The sequence below is a fragment of the Protopterus annectens genome, chromosome 2.part2 (genome assembly GCF_019279795.1).
Source record: "Protopterus annectens isolate FY-2018-M chromosome 2.part2, PAN1.0, whole genome shotgun sequence".
NCBI classification, from domain to species: Eukaryota; Metazoa; Chordata; order Ceratodontiformes; family Protopteridae; genus Protopterus; species Protopterus annectens.
In genome coordinates this window covers 518,877,008-518,892,572 of record NC_056730.1, presented here as the reverse complement: position 1 = coordinate 518,892,572, position 15,565 = coordinate 518,877,008, and positions in this window count along the sequence as shown.

Genomic DNA, 15,565 nt, shown 5'->3' with positions numbered 1-15,565 from the left:
TGTGTAACTGCAGAAGCATCAGGATTCTCCAAGGCAAGGAGAGCTTTCAGGAAATGTAGTTTATTGTTAAGACTCCTAACAGTGAACAGTAGTACCTTCAGCCTGCCATTAAAAGAATTTGTTACACTGGTAGGTCTGTTGGGTTGGCATTGCCTAGAAAAGGCACTATAGTAATGGATAATGCCTTGGACAGTATTCGAAAGCCTAGTGGCAACAGTTGCAGACCATCTCGGCAAATCATCATGGTCTTTTGATCATGTCATCCCAGGCAAATACTGGATCCTCTTGGAACACCAGTAGCTAAGCTAAATATTGAAGTCAATCATTTTCTGTTTATATCGTGGTATCACTCTTGGTGAAGGTAGAATGCTCTTCAATGTGAGGCTCATACCTACCTGTGACATGAATTCTGAGAGGTCCGTCATATCTCATGACTATAGTCCAAGGAGGTACGCCTCAAGTCATTCACACTCATGTGGACTATGAGTCATACTGATACTTGTGATTGAGTGACCTGAGTGCTTGAGTGATCTGGTGAATCCTGGCCCCTGACAGGACACTTATCTGTAACCCTCTCTTTATCCATCCTGGTGAGGGGGGTGTTCAGGTGTCCCACCATGGAGTCTCCTATGATCAAGATGTTCGATGTGTGGTGTTTCATCTTAGGGCTTTCCTTGCAGAGATATTGTGATGTGCATTTTTATATGTAGTGGTTGGTTGGTGTTGACTTGGTTTTGTTTGCATGTGGTTTCTGATGGCAGCATACAGGAGGCATCTGGGGTTTAGGTACGTTACTTCTGAGTACCTCCACATATGTGTGTTTATGTGTCGAGATCTTATTTAGTGAGGGAAATGATGTGCATGTTCTGACAACCTGTTTGTCATCTGATTTATTAGTATGTGAGCTTTGTGTCTCAATTTTCATAGTATAATCTTATCTCTGAAATAGTGTGTTTGTTTGTTTCAGGATGAAGTGGTTGCCAAGATACATGAGACAATTGTTACATTGCCTCAGGATGCCCATGTCCGCCAGGCTGGCCACAGAGATAGCAGGAAAGTGCCTATCCTTGGTTTCACATTTTTTTACTATGGGTATAACCAGGGAGAAGAGTGGGGAGATGTGATTGCATTGGGATGGTACCACATGGATGAAGAATGGGTGCTATACTCAGTGTGAACTGCTGCTCTCCAACAAAGTGATGCTGCTATCAGAGGGGTTCCCATTGATGGTGGGTATTCATCAAGCTTCACCTCTAAGCTCACTGCCATTCATACCGGTGATGGACTATAATAACAAACATGTCAGAGAATACAGATCAACAAAAGTGATGTATGCAGACAATGTAGCATTACAGCAACTTCAGCAAATTGTAGGAGGATGGAATGCAGAAAACTGAAGGCACGTGACATGAAAGTGAATACAGGCAATACAGCTGTCATGGCAGAAAATGGGGGAAATCAGAACTTTTTGAACATTGAGATAGAAGGGAAGATAGTGGGAGAGGTTAACAGCTTCAGGTATCTAGGAGAAGTGGTTGAAGAAATGGGAAGTCTGAATGAAGAGATCAAAGCTAGAATCAGAGGAGCATAGAGTGTCATATGTAGTGCATGACAGAAGGATGCCAAAGAAACTGAAAAGTAAGGTGTACAAAACAATGATGCAATCAGTACTACTTACTGTATGGTACAGAAACTGGGACAGTGAAGGCAGAACAATTGAGAAAGGTAGAGGTGATGGAGATGAGGTGCCCAAGATGGGTGGTAGGATGGAAACTGTGGGATAGACAAAGAAATAAGGGCATTAGAGAAGAAGCCAAAGTAGCACATATTGCAGAGAAGGTCAGCAAGAACCGATTATGATGGTTCTGGTGCATGTGCAAAAAATCAAAAGACAATCTTGAGAAGAAGATTTGGGTGAGACAGAAAGAAGGCAAGAGGAAACAAAGGTGTCTTTCTCAAAACATGCTGTATTTGAAAAATAAAACATTTTTGAGAAAGATGCCTTTGTTTCCTCTTGCCTTCTTTCCATAGTATTTGTATATAACATCTTAAATAACTATGTACACCATTTACATCAGCCTGAACTATAACGGAGCTCAATATATACAATTACTTTATAGGTATAACAATCCAGTTATCAGAGTGCATCTGTTCAGTTATTGTAATGTGGCAATCAATGATGAGATTTTTTTTCCATGGATTGTTAATAAATGGCTTAGGATGAATCCTTAATTCTTTAATTTTAATTTCCAACAATGCTATGGTCTTCAGTAGGCTGTAGAAGTCTTCCAAAGTTGGTATTGTGTTTGTTTTCCATCTTCTTGTTATGCACTTCCTTGAGATTGCAAGTATTGTCCATACTAGATACATATTTGACTCATTCAAATTAGGACCTTCGTACACATTTAATAATACTAGAGCTTTAGATAAGTTAAATGATTCTTTAAATAAAGTTTGTAAAAAGTTTTTAATACCATTCTAAAATGGCTTAATTTTAGCACAGTCAAAAAATATGATTCCAATCTACATTGTGTATTTGTTCACACCTCCAACATATCCCCTTTGGGGAAGAATTAATTTTAGTAATTCTATCTGGAGTTAAGAATGCTCTGTACAAGTATTTTCAATTAAAAGCTTTCCAGTATTGTGTAAAGGATGTATGTTTTATTGATAATAAAATATTTGATTTAATTTCTTCAGTTAACTGTAATGAGTGTCCTTTTGTTATATAATTCCAATATGAGGATTTGGGTGTTGTTTTATAATTTATCAATATCTTGTAAAATTTCAGAATACTATTTCCCATGTCATAATCATTATATATGATGTCATATAGGTATTTCGTAAGATTAGGTATTTCTTTAAATGAAGAGTTACTAATTATTCTGCATAAATCTTGTGATTACTCCAGAATGCTTTGCATAGTTAACCAATCTTGTTGTGGAATTTTGTATGTTGTTTCTATTGCTTGCATATCCAGAACTTTTAGTTCTTCAATACATTGAAACCAACAAACAAATCCTTTCTGTTCCCAGGAATTAGTTATTTCTCTGTATATTTTATGTGAATAGCTCTTTGTAACTATGAATGGTGTTAAAAGATCAAACCAGATTTTTAAATCTATATTTGCATTAATAATTTTCCTAAATGAGTCAATGTAATAATTAATCATACAAGTTTTAGTGGGCTTAGTTATGTTATATTGCATACTAATGCATAATATGTGCCATGGCAAATTGTTTTTATCTGTTATTTGAAATTTATTTTTGTAAATCAAATTCATTTATTGATATTACAGTTAGTAATTCTTTCCAATTTGCAGAATAATTTGAATTTATCCAGTCAGAGATTATTTTAGATATTGATGCATTTATATATGTTTCTATATCAGGAAAGTTTAATCCTCCCTGTTTCCATGGTCTGATATAATGTATTAAAGCTATTCTGTTTCTTTTGGGAAACCATAAAAATTTTATGAGGCATGAGTTTATTTATTTGAGTATATTCCGTTCTGGTAACAGTTGTAATGCCAAAGCTATATACAGAATATTGGGTAGTAAAACCATTTTTATTAACTGTAGTTTAACTTTAAATGTTAATATTATTTTGTTCTACTTTTCCACAGAGATTTTAATTGTATTGATGACATTATTGTAGTTTTGTGAGACTAATTCATTATTATCCTTGCATAACTCAATTCTTAGATATTTTAAGGTAGATTCTTATTTCCCTATAATGTGATTCCCCTTTGTCTGCAATTTTTTTATTTAAAAATTTTGATTTTGATTTATTGAAATGAAGTCCTGAAGTTCTGTAAAATGTGTCAATTAAAATATCCAATTCTTTTAATGTCTCTTTTGTATTGAATAATGTTAATAATATGTCTTCAGCAAAGAGCATTACTTTAGAATTGTATTGTTCATAAACATCTACTCCTTTGATTTTTGTATTGTTATGTACTGAATCTGCCAATATTTCAATAGCCAAAGCAAATAGAATCAGTGACATGGGACATCCTTGTTTAGTACCCTTTGTTATATGTATATGTTATATGTATAGATTCAGAGGTGAAAGGACCTAGCTTAACATACACTAAATTATTTGTATATGTATTCTTTAGTAGATGAACAAAGGAAGGAGGAAATTCAAATAACACCAGAATTTTGAATAAATAGTCCCAATTTAGGGAATCAAAGGCTTTCTCTATATCTAAGCCAATTATGAGTGTTTCTTTATTTTCTTTATTAACATAATCTATAAGAGAAATTATCCTTTTAATATTGTCTTGTGTGTGTCTATGATATATAAATCCAGTTTGATCATTATTTATTGTTTTGGATAATGGTATTTTCATTCTGTTAGTTAATATTGTCATAAATATCTTATAGTCATTATTTAAGGAATATCTCCAAGGGGGTGGTGTTAAAGCTTGTGACTGAATTTCTAATAGAGTTTTATGGAAGAGGGATAGTATCTTTGAAGGAAAAAGTTTATATATTTCCATAATTATGCCATCTATACCTGGAGCTTCATTATTTTTACCCTCTTTTATTGTATCTGTAATTTCTTTGTAGGATATGGGTGCTTGCAGATCTAGTTTAAATTTTTCTTTTTTTTATATTAAAACATTTTTCATCTAGATTTAATTGATCGATATGAATATTTTCTTTTTGGAAATGTTCCATATAGTGATTTCTATAGGCATCAAGAATGTCACCTATATCCAAGACATGTTCCCCTTTCTTTTCATGGAAGATACTTTTAATGTTATTAGCTTTTGATTGTATTTTGATTCTTGTGGATACATTATCTAGATATTTGGGAGAAATGGCCAAGGTATTAATTTTTAGTTTTTCTAAAGCTAAACTAGATTTATGTGTTAGAATTTTGTTGTTTAATACTTCTACTTTCTTTTTCATCTCCAAATGATTTTGATTTTTTTCAGCTTTTACTGAAAAAAGTTTGGATTGTAGATTTAATAATTCAGAATCCCAGTCTCTGGTTTTATTTTTATACCAAGTTAGGGTTTTACCATATAGCTTTTAATGAGTCCCGTATCATTGTTTTATTTATCACTGTGGTGTAATTAATATCTAAGAAGAACTGTAATTCAGATAATAACCAGGGTTTGAACTCTTTAATTTTAGTTATATATGCTGGAATTCTGGAGTTAAAGATTAATGGTTTGCACCCATTTTAAAGTTTTAGTATCAATGAATTGTGGTCTGAAAAGGGAATTGAGTGATTGAGAAATTAATGATTTTAGAGTGTAAGTCATGGGGTGCAAATATTTTATCTGTTCTAGTTTGGGTACCAAATATGTGATCTTGATGGGAAAAAAACAAAGATTTATCTTCTTTAAATCTGAAAGTATCTACAAGATGAAATTATTCTACCCACTTGTTTAAAGCTTTCGATACAGCAGATGTATGCAGTGGTCTTTTAATTGTAGTTTCAGAAATATCAAATATACAGTTAAAATCTCCTCCTAATATTAAGTTGCCTTTATAATTACTGGAAATGAAATCCAAGTGTTTTTTAATAGTTCACCATGACTGGAATAACACAGTAAAATTGTGCTTTAACACAACCAACACCACACTGTAGCCAAAAGTTTTTATTCAATTTTCTAGCACCTCGGCTGTTTTTTAGCAGTTCCTGATCCAATGCCTGGGAACCAGTATAGATTGGCTAGGGTCCATATTCTGTTATTATATTTTACTATTACTAATGCCATAAGGCCCTCTTTATCTTCATACTTATAAATGGTTTCTGGGTTAATCACATTTGTTTTCCATAAAATTGTTACTCCTTTTGTTTTTGTCTTATAAGTAGATTGTGCCGATATCATATATTCCTTAGGATTCCATTTGTAATTGTCATTTGTTTTGAAATGAGTTTCTTGAAGGAAGACAATTTGTGCTTTGTTCAGTTTTAAATATTTCAGTAGATTTGATCTCTTGCTAGGATTGTTTAAGCCATTGATATTTAAAGATAATAAAGCTAAATCCATCTTAGGTTATTTAGATTGTGTATTTTTTGCTTTATTGTGACTATTAAACATTTTCCTCTGATAACTATAAAGTATATGTTTGAGCCTTTAAAGAAAATTATCAGTTTTATACTTTGAGTCTTTACCAATAAACTAATGTTTTGGTTCAGGTATACTAAAATGGTTTTGTGAAATAACAAATTTAAATTAATAAATGTTAACAAAACTAAGATCTGCACTAGACATGGAATGAAAATCATTCCTACTCTGATGGATAAACCTAAGTCCATCAGAGTATCACTCATACCTTTACAATCCAGAACATCTGAGCTCCATAAATTGAATTATCATATAGAGAATATTTGTAATAGGATAAGCAATATTTATATTATTTTGAATAGATATAGTACTATTGTTGATTAAACAGAATTCTAATACAATATAAATGTCTACGTATTGTATAAGCAATTAATATTTACATGAAAGATAGATGAAAGCAATTCAGTCATAGTAAAGTAGGATGTATCATATATAAAACCTCAGTAAAAAATTATAGCACACAGTTATTTAACATATTCACTCTTATTTATGAAGTCTTTCAAAACTTATTACTTAATATAAATAGATGGTAATAATATTTATACCTAATGTTTATAACGCAATGTATTTTACTGGATATATCAGAAGTTATATTTCATTGTTTGCCAGCATTTAAGTAATCACTTTGTTGCTAACTTACTTACAGCATCAAGTTTGTTTTATGTAAACATTTTGATGAAAGTTAGTGCAGTTTAATTAGCAATGCATCCCTCTTCCCCCCATTTTCTACACATAAGGATTTTCATATCTGTCATTTCTTATTATAAAATGAATGAAATTATAGGTTTAAAACAATAAATTCACTTATTGTGATTAATGATTACAAGTTCCCTTTTCCATATTCATAAATTGCCATGTCATGTCATGTACTGAAAGTTTTTAGATTTAAATGGCAACATTCTATTTTGTATAATCAACAAAGATTACACTGAGTGATTATTGTCAATTTAATACTATTTGTTCAGAATGTGATTGTTATATTCTGTGACATTCCTAGTTCAGGCTTCTATTGTTTCCCCTGAACAACTTTGTCAGTTTGATGTCATACATAAAACATTAGTTACCTTGGTAACAGTTTAAGAATTATGTATGGTCAAGATGTGTTACAAAATCACAATTCAAGTTAAAGCAATTATATGACTTGTTATGCACATTTACTTATATGGGAAAATCATCATGCTTCCCCTTGATGTTCAATATAGTGTATGTCATTTATGACAAATTAAACAGTAGAGTTATTATACTCAAGCCCATGTTATTAAATCTAGTGTCTATTGTCAATTTAATACTGTTTGTTCAGATTATGATTGTTACATTCTATAACATTTCAAGTTCAGGCTTCTATTGTTTCTCTTGAACAACTTTGTCAGTTTTATGTTATGTATAAAATATTAGTTATCTTGGTAACTGCTTAAGTATTATATATGGTCAAGATGGGTTACAAAAACTACAATTCAAGTTAAAGAAATTACATAACTTGTTTTGCATATTTACTTATATAAAAAATCATCATGCTTCCCTTGATGTGCAATGCAGTGTATGTCATTTATGACAAGTTAAGGCAGTAGTGTTATTATACACAAGCCCATGTTATTAAATCCTGTCTTTAATATCTAAATTCAGCAGACTGTTTCATCTTATATGACGATTATATATTTTATGTCTAGATTTACTAAAATCAAACATTACATGCCTATTGTGTGTGTGTTTTTTTGGCTGTTGCTTAGTTATTTGAGAGACCACAAGCTGTAATGTTTATTCTTATTATTAGCTCCTTTCAAGCATGTTTATACAGTTCATAGACTTTAAATTATGAGACCCTTCTAGTTTCTTATTTGTTATAAGTATATTTCCATCCTTACATACACACATATCAGTTCTTAAAGCACAGGCAATAATGCCCATCCAGTTTTGCCAGAATACCATTTACTAATTTATGTGGTGTGTTTCCAGGCTGTTCTTAACTATCCAAACCAATATTAGTACTGTTCCATTTTGCAGTGGCCACTCTGCCAGTGAACCTCTCAACACCTCCTCCATTCCCGCAGATATTTCCATGAAGGATATCCGATGACTCTCCAGCACTTCCCGGTGACCCCAAACACCCCTAGAATCAGCTATCCCCATATGCCCGACAAGTCCGAGCAAGCTCACCTCCCAGACCATTGCAAAGGGTACTGCTCAAGATCAAGTGCTCTTAGTCTTTCACAATAACTCAGACTTCCATTCTTATGTAAGTCCTTAATGTGTTTGGACCAAAATACATTTTATATATAAAATTGTCTCCATGACAATGTTGTTCCTAAAGGACTGAGGATCCAGAAATTTCCTAGTAATATTAACTTTGAGGTTGAGAATGAACTGTTTAAGAACATTAGTAACATTTTTAATGAATGTGGATTGTCTGTTATTAAAGCACTTATGAAACATAATGAGAACAAAATGGTATCTGAAAAAACTGAGATTGATAAATTGTACAAGGAAATCACTGAAGATTTATTATTTTCTATAGAAGAATACAAGAATATATATTATAGAAATATACAAGATGTTGATACTGCTACCACGCGTAATTATAATAGGAAAACATCCAAGCTTAGAAGGGATTTAAATGAATATCGCTCTGGTATAGCATACATGGGAGACAACAATAGGAGAACCCATTTCCCGAGGGGACCCTATCATAGATCATATATGGGTTATACCACGAACCAAGGTAACTTTTCTAGAACAGAACAGGTAGAATATGGGGATACATGCAACAATTATGACAATGGAGGAACATTTGATGAAAATACTAATGACTATCGGGAGAACAACTACAATAGAGAAGAATACATCCCTTTAGAAGATGCAGGCCCCAGGAGATCAGAGAGGTTAAAGAAACGAGTCCCCCAACAACAGTCATATGCACAGGTGGCGGGGGATTATCGATTCTACAACAGGGGAATGCACAAATAGAATTGAGAAGTAATTTGACGGTGTTTGAGAGTTCTTCTCATGAGAATATACATATTGAAAATGAGACGGGCTCTATTATACACTCATTCAACAATTTTAATATTTTTAATTACACCGACATGGAGATTAATGAGACTTTTTTTCACTTGTTTATAAAAGGATTTACCTTTGTACCATACAGGACACTCAGTATTGATAGTATTTTGCTAGATGTTAAGTTATTTAGCAGGAAGTTAAATTTAGCAGTTATTTTTAAAGATACAGGACTATCTGATGGACAAGGAATTTAAAAAAAACGTAGTATGTATAACCCACCACTACAGCATGATATTTTGTATTTTGAGAATGTACTTACCAAACAAATCAGAAATAATTATTATTACAACACAAAGAAGAATGAAAGTAATTTAACACGGGATGAAACCAAGCTTATCTATGAGCTCAGATGTAATGAAAAAGTCCGAGTGATGAAACCTGACAAGGGTGGGGGTATGGTTCTAATGGATCAATGGGACTACACTAGAAAAATGCTTGAAATTTTAAACAACACCAATAGTTACACCCTTGTTTCTAAGAACGAAATTAATATTTCATACCAAAAGATTGACTACATTTTAGAGGACAATTTGTTACAAGGGCTCATTGATATGGAATTACAATCCTGTTTACCTTTGTAGTGGAATAAAGTTTACATTTTTCGTATTTTCGTACTGTTCTTGGAATTATTGGTGGAGTATGTGGAGCAAGAAGACAGCCTTCATAGATCCGTGTTGCTGAGTTCTATTTGGTTATGGTTGCTACTTTTGGTTGATTCTTGGTTTTTCACAGCATCCGGATTCGAGGAGTCTCTCAGTTTTTTGGACTATCATCAATACTACCACCGTTCCTGGACTGGGTGATTTTGAGCGGTTACTGTATTGTGTACACTGATCGAGTACATTGGAGGAGGGTACTCCAGCCGCTCTGTACCTACATTACCACAATATACTTTTGGGACCTTGTGCTGCTGTTTTTTCTATTGGGACTTAATATGGCCAACAACAGTTCACTTTTGAGTGAATTAGTTAGAGTGATTCAAAGTTACTCGCAAACTATCCCCACACCTGTGGAGGCGGGGAATAGTATTCCCTGTGCTCAGAGTAGCCCTAGAAACAGAGCTGATGATGCGTTGATGTCAGACGTTAGAGAAGGCGGAAATACTAGGATGAGAAGAACATCTACATCGAACGAGCACATTTTGAGTTCTCCGGATAATTTTAACAGATTGGGACATAATGTTCATCCACATTCTAGGGGGAACGACTTCACTAAATATTACCATATGGACTTTCACAACTGGTTAAATCGATCTTTTAGCAATTCTACCCCTGTGGTAGAGTCGGAACGGAGAAACAACTCGACGTACAAAGAGAAGTGTAAGACTTTTAAACTTTTATTAACCAGATATAGGAACCTTGTCGTGGAAAACTGGTATTTCAACAAGTGTCTCCACGACAATGTTGTTCCTAAAGGACTGAGGATCCAGAAATTTCCTAGTAATATTAACTATGAGGTTGAGAATGAACTGTTTAAGAACATTAGTAACATTTTTAATGAATGTGGATTGTCTGTTATTAAAGCACTTATGAAACATAATGAGAACAAAATGGTATCTGAAAAAACTGAGATTGATAAATTGTACAAGGAAATCACTGAAGATTTATTATTTTCTGTAGAAGAATGCAAGAATATATATTATAGAAATATACAAGATGTTGATACTGCTACCACGCGTAATTATAATAGGAAAACATCCAAGCTTAGAAGGGATTTAAATGAATATCGCTCTGGTATAGCATACATGGGAGACAACAATAGGAGTACCCATTTCCCAAGGGGACCCTATCATAGATCATATATGGGTTATACCATGAACCAAGGTAACTTTTCTAGAACAGAACAGGTAGAATATGGGGATACATGCAACAATTATGACAATGGAGGAACATTTGATGAAAATACTAATGACTATCGGGAGAACAACTACAATAGAGAAGAATACATCCTTTTAGAAGATGCAGGCCCCAGGAGATCAGAGAGGTTAAAGAAACGAGTCCCCCAACAACAGTCATATGCACAGGTGGCAGGGGATTATCGATTCTACAACAGGGGAATGCACAAATAGAACTGAGAAGTAATTTGACGGTGTTTGAGAGTTCTTCTCATGAGAATATACATATTGAAAATGAGACAGGCTCTATTATACACTCATTCAACAATTTTAGTATTTTTAATTACACTGACATGGAGATTAATGAGACTTTTTTTCACTTGTTTATAAAAGGATTTACCTTTGTACCATACAGGACACCCAGTATTGATAGTATTTTGCTAGATGTTAAGTTATTTAGCAGAAAGTTAAATTTAGCAGTTATTTTTAAAGATACAGGACTATCTGATGGACAAGGAATTTAAAAAAAAACGTAGTATGTATAACCCACCACTACAGCATGATATTTTGTATTTTGAGAATGTACTTACCAAACAAATCAGAAATAATTATTATTACAACACAAAGAAGAATGAAAGTAATTTAACACAGGATGAAACCAAGCTTATCTATGAGCTCAGATGTAATGAAAAAGTCAGAGTGATGAAACCTGACAAGGGTGGGGTATGGTTCTAATGGATCAATGGGACTACACTAGAAAAATGCTTGAAATTTTAAACAACACCAATAGTTACACCCTTGTTTCTAAGAATGAAATTAATATTTCATACCAAAAGATTGACTACATTTTAGAGGACAATTTGTTACAAGGGCTCATTGATATGGAATTACAATCCTGTTTACCTTTGTAGTGGAATAAAGTTTACATTTTTCGTATTTTCGTACTGTTCTTGGAATTATTGGTGGAGTATGTGGAGCAAGAAGACAGCCTTCATAGATCCGTGTTGCTGAGTTCTATTTGGTTATGGTCAAGATGTGTTACAAAACCACAATTCAAGTTAAAGCAATTATATGACTTGTTATGCACATTTACTTATATGAGAAAATCATCATGCTTCCCCTTGATGTTCAATATAGTGTATGTCATTTATGACAAGTTAAACAGTAGTGTTATTATACTCAAGCCCATGTTATTAAATCTAGTGTCTATTGTCAATTTAATACTGTTTGTTCAGATTATGATTGTTACATTCTATGACATTTCAAGTTCAGGCTTCTATTGTTTCTCTTGAACAACTTTGTCAGTTTTATGTCATGTATAAAACATTAGTTATCTTGGTAACTGCTTAAGTATTATATATGGTCAAGATGGGTTACAAAAACTACAATTCAAGTTAAAGAAATTACATGACTTGTTTTGCATATTTACTTATATAAAAAATCATCATGCTTCCCTTGATGTGCAATGCAGTGTATGTCATTTATGACAAGTTAAGGCAGTAGTGTTATTATACACAAGCCCATGTTATTAAATCCTGTCTTTAATATCTAAATTCAGCAGACTGTTTCATCTTATATGACGATTATATATTTTATGTCTAGATTTACTAAAATCATACATTACATACCTATTGTGTGTGGTTTTTTTTGGCTGTTGCTTAGTTATTTGAAAGACCACAAGCTGTAATGTTTATTCTTATTATTAGCTCCTTTCAAGCATGCTTATACAGTTCATAGACTTTAAATCATGAGACCCTTCTAGTTTCTTATTTGTTATAAGTATATTTCCATCCTTACATACACACATATCAGTTCTTAAAGCACAGGCAATAATGCCCATCCAGTTTTGCCAGAATACCATTCACTAATTTATGTGGTGTGTTTCCAGGCTGTTCTTAACTATCCAAACCAATATTAGTCCTGTTCCATTTTGCAGTGGCCACTCTGCCAGTAAACCTCTCAACACCTCCTCCATTCCCACAGATATTTCCATGAAGGATATCCGATGACTCTCCAGCACTTCCCAGTGACCCCAAACACCCCTAGAATCAGCTATCCCCATATGCCCGACAAGTCCGAGCAAGCTCACCTCCCAGACCATTGCAAAGGGTACTGCTCAAGACCAAGTGCTCTTAGTCTTTCACAATAACTCAGACTTCCATTCTTATGTAAGTCCTTAATGTGTTTGGACCAAAATACATGTTATATATAAAATTGCACTTATTATTATTTTTTTATCAAGAATCAACTTAGTGAGCTAAACAAAGTGTTGGGAGACTATCAATATGTGTACATATGGTTTAAAACAGCCCTTTTATTATATATATATATTTTTTAAAACCAAAAACATCATTGCTGCGAATCATCTTGGAGGCTCCTCAGAGCCGTTAAGCATTATCGTCATTCTGTCTCCATTACCATAGCAATCTGGGAGCATCTGTTTCTGTTAGTGTGTCTGTGTACTGCATACCAGAGGCTCACAATGCACCTGAAGCAAAGCTTCACTTCACTGCAACTTCAAGCCTAAATGCCCTCCCTTTCAGCAAGGCAGTATCCAGGAAAAGAACAGAGAGCAAACAGATTAAAAAAAAAACTCCCAACAGGCCACCACAACAAGAACCAATACACTCCTCCAGCCCTCCCACCTCTCACTCAGCAGACATACAAATAAACCACTCTCTGCCAAAATATCCCAAATCACAGTTCTATCCACCCCCTTCCCCTAGATCCAGGCTAAAACACCAAATGTCTCTTCCTAATTCACAAACATCAGTAAACCTCAATCACAAACTGCAACCCACACCTTCCTGGAGATACAAATGGCAACATATAACAGCTGCCAGGCACGGCTGCATCCACATACACCATGCCAGGCTTAATCAAACAGCACTCAAAGCTATGATACCTGACATAAAAAGAAGTTATGTACTCACCATAACGTTCCATGTTTGTAGTCCATCTTGTCCTTCATTCTTACATATGGGTTTGGAGCTGATCCTTGGCTCTGACTAGGCCTATTACAAAACTCAAAGTCTCTTAGTTGGCTCTTGGCTAGGTAGGTATCCCATAGTGCATCAGTGCAATCCCCAGATCTTGTTTGCTGCTAAACTATAGAAAGACCGAACTAAGGTTATCCAGAAAGAACAACAATAATCAAAGGCCTCCACCCTATCAAAGTAAGACTATCCTGTCTCCAGATCCATCCAGGATGGGGGTAGGTGGGTGGGTTCGTAAGAATGAAGGGTGAGATGGACTACAAATATGGAACATTATTGTGAGTACATAACATCTTTATGTTCTGTAGTCCTATCTCACCTTCATTCTTACATATGGGACAGCGTCCCTAGCACCTTATTCTTGGGTGGCTCATGAGAAAATACTCCTGATTACCGTGGAACCAAAGGAGGCTCTACCCCTTGAGGTCAGGACCAATTTGTAATGAGTAGTAAAGGTATGAGGGGTAGCCCAAGTTGCTGCCACACAGATACTATCAATTGGGACCCTGGCTTGGAAGGCAGCAGATGTATATTGGGATCATGCAGAATGAGCCTTAATCTTGAACAGTAGAGTTTTCCCATCAGAGGAGTAAATGAAGGAAATACAGCTCGAAATCCAATTTGATAGGATCACTTTAGAGGCTGGTAGACCTATTTCGGATTAAGAAAAGGATACGAATAACTGGTCTGACATTCTAAGTTCCTTAGTCCTGTGAAGGTAGAACAATAACTGCCTGTGAACATCCAGTTGGTGAAATTTGTATTCTGCAGTGTTAGAATGATTAGGGAAAACAGAGGTAATTCTATGGTTTGGTTCAAATTTGTTTGAGAGCAAACTTTAGGGATAAAAGAAGGATTTGTATGAAGGGAAACTCTGTCTTTGTGGAAAATCAAATAAGGAGGCTTAATAGACAGTGCTTGTAATTCTGATACTCGTCTAGCCGACATGATGGCTACTCGAAACAAGGTCTTCCAGGACAGAAACTTCAATAGGCATGAATGTGTGGGTTCAAAGGGAGGTACAGTTAGTTTGGACAGAACAAAGTTTAGATCCCAAGGAGATATTGATTCTTGAAAAGGAGGTCTCAGCAAAGTAGCGCCTTTAAGGAAGGTTTTACATAATCGGTAGGACATCAGGTTAGATTCATGTTGTCCGAGATGAAAGTTAGATATGGCTGCCAACTGGACCCTAACTGTGGCAGCAGCAGATCCCTGATGGAAAAGTTCAGATGAAAATTCTAAGACCATAGGGATGGAAGCAGTGTAAGGCCCCACGTTCCTGTCTTTAGCCCAGATAGAAAACCTTCTCCATTTGCTAGTGTATAGCTTCCTAGTGGAAGGTTTATGTGAAGACGTAAGGATGTGGGTCATGGCAGGTGAAAAATCATGAAGCCTGACTAGGGATGGAATTGGAGCAGCCACACTGTCAAATTGAGGGTGTGGAGGCAGGGGTGAAGGGAGCCTGACATGTTTGTCAAGAGGTCTGGCACTGGGTCCAGAGTCCATGGATCATCTAGTAGGTGAGGCCCTAGAAAGGGGAACCAAATCTGTCGAGGCCAGTAAGGAGTGATGAGGATCATTTTGCTT